Source organism: Rutidosis leptorrhynchoides, chromosome 8 (assembly GCF_046630445.1).
Source record: "Rutidosis leptorrhynchoides isolate AG116_Rl617_1_P2 chromosome 8, CSIRO_AGI_Rlap_v1, whole genome shotgun sequence".
NCBI lineage: Eukaryota > Viridiplantae > Streptophyta > Magnoliopsida > Asterales > Asteraceae > Rutidosis > Rutidosis leptorrhynchoides.
In genome coordinates this window covers 104,166,096-104,175,874 of record NC_092340.1, presented here as the reverse complement: position 1 = coordinate 104,175,874, position 9,779 = coordinate 104,166,096, and the positions used below count along the sequence as shown (strand labels likewise).

Genomic DNA, 9,779 nt, shown 5'->3' with positions numbered 1-9,779 from the left:
TGATTTAATAGTTCGTTCCTTAACAATCTCTGTTTGAATGATTGGTAGTTCCGGAGGAAAAATTAATGGTTCAGGATCTATGAATCGTCCCTGAATATTCTCCGGATTCTCAATTGTGAGGTCGGGTTCAAAAAATGGATTATCGGAAATTTGAATTGGAGTACTTGGTCGACTAGATGACGATTCTAAAGAAAAATCAACGGCGACAATATTTGCTAGATGTCTTGATCTGGTTACAGGTGGTGAACGTACAAAAGGTGGTGAACGTCTTGCTCGGTGCATTCACTGAATATCCTATTAGTTTTTAAAAGGAAAGAAAAATTATATAAGTTATCCAATTAATAGACTTTTCTGATTTTGCCCACGTTTCGAATAGTTAAAAGATGCAGCAGAGGGGCAGGATTCGTTTGGTCTCAATATAATTGAGTACTGTTTGGCTCCAATAACCCGGTCCACGTACAAATCCAACTATTACTACGAACCAGAAAATTTTGATGTCTATCAATTTAACCACTTAAAATAAATTTTCGTAATTTTAAGAAATTTAGAGAAGAAGTAGAAAAAATTCTATGTCCTAAAAACTAGGATGTCGAGAAATAAGAAAGAAAAAGAGTGCGTCGAAAAAGGTCGAAAAAGAAAAGGGTTGAAAAATAAAAGGCATCGAAAAAGAAAAAAAATGACTATAAAACTTTAAAACACTCGACTAACCCAACCTTATTACTATCACTAACTTAAAATTAAAATTGCAAATTGAGATTACTAATTGGAGTGATAATTGATACATAGGTAAAAGGCGTCGAAAAATAAAAATAAGAAAGTAGTGCGTCAAAACTTAAAAAGGAACTAAAAACTAAAAATTAAAAGTTGCGTCTAAAAATATTAAAACTTACAAGAAAAACTATATCCTAAATGGCAATATCTTAAAAAGGTACTAAAACTTAAAAAGGCGTCGCAAAATTCTAAAGCACCTAAATCTTAGTCTAAAGAGAAAGCACGTAAGGGATTTTACGACAAATCTTAAAAATCTAGAAGTAAAAATAACTATGGCAAAAACTATGGATTAAAACTAAATATGAGCGAAAAATACAAAAAATTACGCTAAAACAAATAAAAAGATACAAAATATAAAAATAAACTTAAAGTTGTAAAAAGTACAATTTTTATAAAAATATTATTTTTATATTATTTATTTATTAAAACTATTAATTTTACAATTTAATTAAACTAATTAAACTAAATATATAAAATAATTAAAACTAAACTAAATTAATTAATTAACAAAACCTAATTAGGGTTTTTAAATAAATAATAATAATAATTACACGTAATTAATGCAGAATTAGGGCTTCTGCTCGTGTCAGGGTGGCTCCGCGAGTTGCGGTACACCTGGCAACAAACTCCGCGAGTCGCGGGGTATGAAATTTCAGATTAGGTGGTTTCGTTTGACAGGTTTCGTAATTATTTTTATTTTATTTTTTTATTTTTCTGTTTTTAATTTAATTAATATATTTATATAAATTTAATAAAACTTATATTTTAAAAACTAAAATAAAAATAGAAATATTTTATAATTTTATAAATAAGAATCTTAAAACTAGATTTATATATATATATTTTTTTTCGGTTTTGATTTTATGTTTTAAATAAACACAAAATATTTAAATAAAACTTATATTTTTATAAAATAAAAATAAAGAAACTTTATAAAACTTAAATATTTAACAAACACTTAAAAATATTTATATTTTTGTTTTTTTTTATATTTTCGAATATTTAAAACGTATTTTTACAAAAACGTATTTTTATAAAAGTAAACTAAAAATAATTTTTTTTTATATTTAGCGTTGTGCTTCCGGCTTTTAAGCTAGATTTTGTTCCCCGGCAGCGGCGCCAAAAAATACTTGATGTTATGCGAGGTGTATATGAAATAGCTTTATTTTTACAACTAAATACTATTAAATACGATACAATTTTACACAAGATATTTATTTATTTATAGAATGGATATACTTAAACCTTGCTACAACACTTATAGGCAGTGTACCTAATCGTACAGTAGTGTAGTTTTTAGTAAGTCCGGTTCGTTCCACAGGGAATCTTTTAAACAAAGCTTAACGCTATATTAGTTTTAATTTATAAAAATACAAATATATATATAAGTAATATTATTATTATAAAGGGGGGTTTTTACCGTTTAATGACCGGTTTGTCGATTTTAAAACTTAGTCGCAGTTAAAACCTAATGTAAAATATTAAAAATAAATATAACTTAATTTAAAGCGTAAAGTAAATAACGATAATGAAATTGCGATAAATAAAATTGGGATAAAATAAAATTGCGATAATTAAAAAGTACGATAATTAAAAGTGCAATTAAATACAATAACAATAAATAAAAAGTACGATAATTAGAAGTGCAATTAAATATAAAATAAAGGAAATTAAATATGAAATAAAAGAATTATGCTTATTTAAACTTCCGTAATCATGATGTTTGACGTGTTGATTTTAGTTTTTTATGCCCATGGGTTAATTGTCCTTTGTCCTGGATTATTTAATATGTCCGTCTGGTTTTTTCCATAACAGTCCATCAGTCATAAATATAAAGTGCGAGTATCCTCGTCAAATTATCCTTATACCCGAAGTCAAATATTCCAACTAATTGGGGACTTAAACTGTAACGAGGTTTTAATACTTTGTTTAATAATTACACCAGGTTATCGACTGCGTGTAACCCAAGGTTTTAATACTTTGTTATCAATTATACCAAGTGTCCTTGTACATAATTCCACCCCTGTTTTAATAATTCCATAGACTATTAATCCATTCCCGTGTCCGGTTAAATGAACGATTATTCGTACATATAAATACCCCGCTCTTCGTGTCCGATCGAGTGTATATGGTTTTTTATAGGGACGTCCAATTGTATATCTTTATATTAAAATTAACAAACTATCATTTAGTTAAACAAATATAAAGCCCATTAATAGCCCATAGTCTAATTTCCACAAGTGTCGTTCTTTTGTCCAAACCCCAATTATGGTACAAAGCCCAATTACTCAATTTTAGTAATTAGCCCAACATCATGATTACTTCGGTATTAAATAAGCATAATAATAACTTAGCTACGAGACATTAAATTAAAAAGGTTGAACATAACTTACAATGATTAAAAATAGCGTAGCGTTACACGAACAGAATTTTGACTTACACCCTTACAACATTCGCTAACATACCCTTATTATTAGAAATTAAAATTAAAATTAAAATATATATATATATATATATATATATATATATATATATATATATATATATATATATATATATATATATATATATATATACACGTTTATAGATAGAGAGATTAAAGGATATATAAAACGTTCAGAATGCGCGAGCTTTTATAGGCAGTTTCAAAATTTGGGGCTCCGCGAGTCGCGGCCCATTTGCTCTTAGAACTTCGCGAGTCGCGGAGCTATCGGATCCAGCTCGCACCTTTTGGATCTTTGTTTGCCGACGTTTTATTATATAAATATAATATATATATATATATATATATATATATATATATATATATATATATATATATATATATATATATATATATATATATATATATATATATATATATATATAATTTATATAATTAATTATATATTATATTATATTTATATACATAGTTAACTTGTAATTTTTAGTCCGTTGCGTCGAGCGTTGAGAGTTGACTCTGGTCCCGGTTCCGGATTTTCGAACGTCCTTGCATACAATTTAATATCTTGTACTTTGCGTTTTGAATCTTGTACTCTTGTAATTCTGAGACGTTTCTTATCAATAATTGGAACCTCTTTGATTGTATTTTGTACTTTTGAGCTTTTTGGTCGTTTGCGTCTTCAATTCGTCGAATCTGCCTTTTGTCTTCACCTTTTATTATTTAAACGAATATCACTTGTAAATAGAACAATTGCAACTAAAAGCTTGTCTTTCTTGAGGGATAATGCTATGAAATATATGTTCGTTTTTAGCATTATCAGACCCTTGTCACAAAACGCACATTATCTCATATACAATAATTATAAAACGCATAATTATTAAAAGGGTTTAAGCTACAAATAGGTTATATACTTTTCATTTTGTTCCATTGTAGGCTATATACTCCAAAAAAATGCTAGTGTAAGCTACAAACTTATCATTTATGTGTTAATATAAACAATTTTGACCTGATAACTTGTTATCAAGCTTAAATGGCATTTTAATGTATTTGGTGAGTTGTTAATTCCTTTTATTCCGTTAAAAAAAATTAAAATATATATATATCCAAAATATAAAAAACTAGCCTTTAAGAGCCCGTGCGTTGCACGGCCGCTCTTAATCAAACAAAGTGGATATTTTACTGTTATATCAATTTAAGGTATGACCACAACCAAGAACATAAAACCTATCCCAATAAAATATTATATCTAAACATATTGTGATACATTAAACAAAAATGGACCTTTAAGTGCATAGCATCACATGTGTAGGTCATCCAATCCTCAATAATTCTATTTCTTTTGACATAATTGAAAGGCGGACCCTAATAAAAACTAAGTATAAAATGTTAACTTATTAAAAATGAACATAACATCGTCAATATAAAACATCACAATTGTTATGTAAACAAACAATGTTTTTAATTCAACCAATGTTATCAAAACTTATGTAAGAGCCAATGAAAGAAGGCTGAAGGTATTAGAAGTGCTATACTATTTGTAAAGCCCGTACGTTCCACATCATATCCTCCACTATTAACATTTGTTCGCTTTTTCTTGAGCCCCATTAATCCGAAATGGCTTGTTTCCATAGTCATTTCATCCAACTAACTTACGTATAGCTGTAAGTATCACACACTGCAACAACAAAAAGAATTGGAGAATGTCATTAATGTAGTAGAAATGAAGCATCAATTAGATTGAATATGAACATTGTATTTTTATGGTTATATACTAATAGTTTATATAAGGGACAAAGTAATAGACAAGTTCCTTTCATATTTCAGTATAATTATTAAAATTTGTTAAGAATTTTCTAACATATACAACAAAATTATGAAATTATAAACTAATTTCAACTTAAAACGTCTATATTAATCATTTGTTTGTTTTAATATACCTTTGTTTTCAAAAAGTGGATATGCTAACCAGAGACTTTGTAGATTATTTGCATAATAATGTAAATGTATACATCCTTCACTATAGTCAGATGGATTTAATGTTGCAGCTTTACGATGAAACAAAGCATCTTTTGAACTGACATGATTGAACTCAATCCATTAACTGGCGAAAAAGCTGAAGTAGCCATATCAACCCACAATCCATTGACTGGCGAAAAAACTTTGATTTTTATAATTTTTATAATTTTTTTTAGAATATAACTTTTTTTTAAAAAAATTAGTTTTTTAAAAAAAATGAGTCCCGACCTGACCCAACCTGACCCAAGTCATTAGAACCCGTCGCGTTCGACCCGTTTCAATGTTAACACTCGTTCGACCCGTTTCAATTAGATTGTCACTAATATAATACTTCTTGGTAATAAAGTTCCATGCACTAACCATACATAAAAAAGTTGTAAAAGAGCAACTTGAAGTATATTACCTTGCTACCTTTTGTTATTTCACCAAGTCTATCTCGTATGCAATACACATGTTGCGTTTGAAACTGTACCATGAGTAGTAACCAGAGTTAATACATCTTTTATTGGCTTTAAGGGTGGTTAAGATTTAAATTGAAAAAGCGTATACCCCAACAATATTCTGTCACCCATCATTTTGGTCTCCCTTACATCGACTTCCGATATGTGTAATTTATGGGCATCAAGCACAACAATTAGTAAGACACTATTAGTTTGGTTTTTAAACTGTATTGTCATTTAAAGCTATTAAAGAATTGGAGTACTATCCAAATTAGTTAAATTAGTCATCTAACCTTGTTATCATAAACATGCCTGGCATCTCACAAACCATGTGCTCGGCTTTACACCGCTCGACTATTTCAGGGGAATAATAGTTTTCCAACTTTTCACTTTCTCCCTGTAAAAAGCCCAAGTAAAAGTCAAATAAAAGAAAAAGGTCAATATTGTATAGCAAAAAAAGTTCAGTTGACTTATTTAGTTGACTTACTTAAAGTCTTATATTTGGTTAAGTGATTTATAGATTTCAGGTGATGTCAAATGGATATTTCACCGTACACCAATTCACCTTAGACAAGTTATTATACCCAGCAAATCACCAAAAAACAAAAGGTCAAAGCATGACCATGAAAAGTCAAACTACAGAAAAAAATAATGTTTCCATATTTTACAATTCAACTGAAAGACCTTATATGTTTATAAAATACTACAAAATGTTTCATGATTAATACAATCAAGAACATGGCAATAATTTCATCACTTGTTTGCAATATGATTATGTGCCAACAATAAATAATAAATTTTGGAATGGAAAAAAATATGACCAGCTTACCTTATTTTTAAGTTTTACTACAATATTCCCACTGCATAACCCATAACACATTTTCCAAGCCTCTCAAGTGATGAACCAATACCATACACCTGCACACCAAAGATTATTACCTTAGAAATGCTGAGTGAATCAAGGATAGACGCAGTATCATTAATAAGGTCTGTGAACGTCACTTTCTCAGACTTTGCAGGGATGTCGGATACAAATAAATCTAATGTTTACTTACCCTTAAGATAGAACATATAAAGGGTAGCAACAAATAGAAAAATTAAAGGACAAACATGTAAACCAATACCTTCTGGCACACTTGCAACAGACTTATAAGAGGGCAGTAGAAGGTAAGGCGACACACCGCTGACCGCTTTAATCGAAAACTGAAATGAAATAAACATTGTGAAAATGCAGCCTCAAACAACTACCTACAACCACATCATTAGAAATTAAAAAAAATTCCCTACAAATATATATAAAAAACACATATTGTGTTAAAAAGTCTATTATTTCTATGCTCACCTCAATAAATTTCATATTAAGTATAGTAGGTGATTCATGAACTATTAAATGGTAGGATGAGCAAATGACTACATGTAGGATGCCATCAGGCAAAGCAAGAGAACCCAGTTGACCTGATTAACAGCAAAGAAGCCATCATCGTTAGTAACAACTCATTTTGTTTGTGACAATTTTTTAGTGACAAAACTTAAAATTCCAATAATCATAAGTTTAGAGTTGAAATCATAAATCCCAAATCCTTAATGTTTGCAAAATAAATACCAACCTGTTTGCTTGCATATAAAATACTACGTATCAGTTATTATCCTGCAACATATCTAACCTACCACTTTCTCAATCCTTTTAACTGAGCAATCAAAACTCATAACCTGCAATTGATAGGTGCAATAAGAAAGCTGAATTTTATGAGATTTAATATGTATGTAATAAACTAAGTGAATGCTTACAGTGGTGTTAACGGCCTACCACCTTGGGATCTGATGGTGCAAAGGGCAGCTATTCAAGCAGCTGTTGTGTTAATGGTGTGCCAGCAAAAAAAATAAAAATAAATAAACTCTAATCTGCTATATCAACAAAAATGAAAAACAAAACATCAAAATTTTAAACCCTAATCTTTGAATATTAATATCCAATGCCTCACGATTGTTAATTTATACCAAGAAATTAATGACTTGACTTGATCTGTTCAGATTACAAATGACTTTGTGGTATCGATATGATTCAAAAAGCTGTTGTACTTATTAAAAATGAACATAACATCGTATAAAATGTTAACTTATTAAAAATGACCACCATATCTCAAATACATATATTCCGTTCTAGGTTGTCATTTGGGATATGGTTGTGATTACGAAAGGTTGTGACATATTGATAGAACGGAATTTTTTTTCACAGAATATATGTATATCAAACATATTGTATAGGAATTAACTATTTTCGGGGCTCAAGCCATTAGGACCCAACCCAATATACATGTAGTAACAAAACCCCAAACAATTAGATTATCAGTTCCAAATTACAAAAAAAAAAAAAAATACTTTGATTTTGTCTGCAGGTACGTTTTTAATATTGCTTAAACAATCTGGATTTAAAATTTTCACAGGCACATACTTACCTAAACATTACATTCTGTAAATTTATTTATTTTTTTCATTTATAATACATGGAGTTTTATAAAAGAAAAATAACAATACTACTATTATTAGACAAATTGAACCAAATCGATTACCTGAAGTCCAAATTAAGACTAAACAGGTTTCTGTATGCCCATCATGTTAATAACAATGAATCATCAACTATACAGTATGCCATTATCTTCTACTTCAAATCGTGTATATGAGTTGGACCTCTTTTTCATGCATTAATGAGAAACTCAGATATCATCTTCACAAAAAAAAAATGTTTAATCTCGTTAATCCAGTGTAGACTTTGGGCCAACAATGACATCAACTTCCCCTTTCCATTGCTATTCTGTAATTATACAGTAAAACACTATCATTAACAAAGCTAAATCTGACAAATTTCTTATTTTACAACGAAAATTTCCTAATTAATATACATGACCACACAGGCCTAATTAATATACAAAATTTGCCAATTACAAAAATATTCTTTGTAGAATTTATAGATTCATGGTTGATAGTAACAAACCTGTAGAGAAATCGTGTTGATGCAGCTTCATAAACGTCGATTGTGATTCGATTATGTACTAAGAGTTATACCTTTTCCTGCAAACAATAAATCGCTGCAAAGCCTAAATCGAACCCTAGTACCTCTGTTTGATCACATAAATGCTGCAAACCCTAAATCGTTGCAAACCTGAGATAGTATACAAAAATTATACCAATAGATGCAAACCCTAAATCGCTGCAAACCTGAGACATTATCCCAAAAATTGTAACGTCGTAGTCTTCCTCAACAAAATGGTCTGATTTTAACATCAGATTAATTGCTCAAATAATCAGACGAAACATAACTAAAAATAGAGAAATTAGTTGAACTATACCTTTTGATGTTGTTAGAGATGATGTATGAACGTCGCCATTTTTATAAAGCCCTAATCGATTGATCGTAATCATAATCCATCCAGCAAAACATAAACCAATTTGTTGACTCATCTGATGTGTTGCGTACAAACCCGAATTTGTTGAAACCCTCAAACCCTAATTTGTTGTTATGGTTGTTTGTCCCCAAAATAAACAAACTTAGTATCTTCTTGTTGGATAAATCCTTACGGATTCAATGATGTCGATGGCGTTGCTTCAAGTGGCCGGAGTACGGCGTAATCATCCAGAGAAAGGGTTTGGGGTTTAAATTTGGGAGAGAGAGAAGATAGAAACCGTGTTAGGGATGGCGCCAGCGGGTAATGAGCGCGGATCTTATATACCCGCGACCCGCCCGTTGGGTTGTTTTTTTTCTTGTTGAGACCCGTTACCCGCCCGCAGATACAAATATTTCGCTCATGCCCGTTGATGATGTAGCGTGAGGGTACGAAATAGTATTATTTTTAATACAAAATATGACACAAGTTTTATTAATTTACGGATGGGATATACCTAAACCTTGCTACAACACTATAGGCAGTGTACCTAATCGTAGAGTAGTGTAGTTTTTAGTAAGTCCGGTTCGTTCCACAGGGAGCTGGTGATACTTACTATATTTTTAACTATATTTATATAAAATATATATAATTATATAAGTAGTAATATTATTATAAAAGGGGGGTTTTACCGTTTAATGACCGGTTTGTCGATTCTATATTTTAAGC

General features: G+C 29.9%; 1 long non-coding RNA gene across 10 annotated transcripts; it reads right to left on the bottom strand.

Moving 5' to 3' along the window:
* Nucleotides 1–4,582: 4,582 nt before the first annotated feature.
* LOC139865037 (uncharacterized) lies at nt 4,583–9,350 on the bottom strand. Of its 10 annotated transcripts, none has more exons than XR_011764579.1 (11): nt 9,018–9,350; nt 8,870–8,886; nt 8,241–8,830; nt 7,459–7,519; nt 7,013–7,380; nt 6,795–6,918; nt 6,500–6,588; nt 5,964–6,067; nt 5,780–5,825; nt 5,634–5,696; nt 4,583–4,889 (listed from the first exon to the last, which is right to left on the bottom strand). It is a non-coding gene; the product is annotated as an uncharacterized lncRNA (long non-coding RNA). The 10 variants fall into 10 exon arrangements; XR_011764584.1 differs by lacking the exon at nt 8,870–8,886 and having other exon boundaries at nt 8,241–8,482; nt 8,734–8,830; XR_011764578.1 differs by having other exon boundaries at nt 7,013–7,125; nt 7,278–7,380; nt 8,241–9,350.
* Between the last annotated feature and the right edge of the window lie 429 nt (nt 9,351–9,779).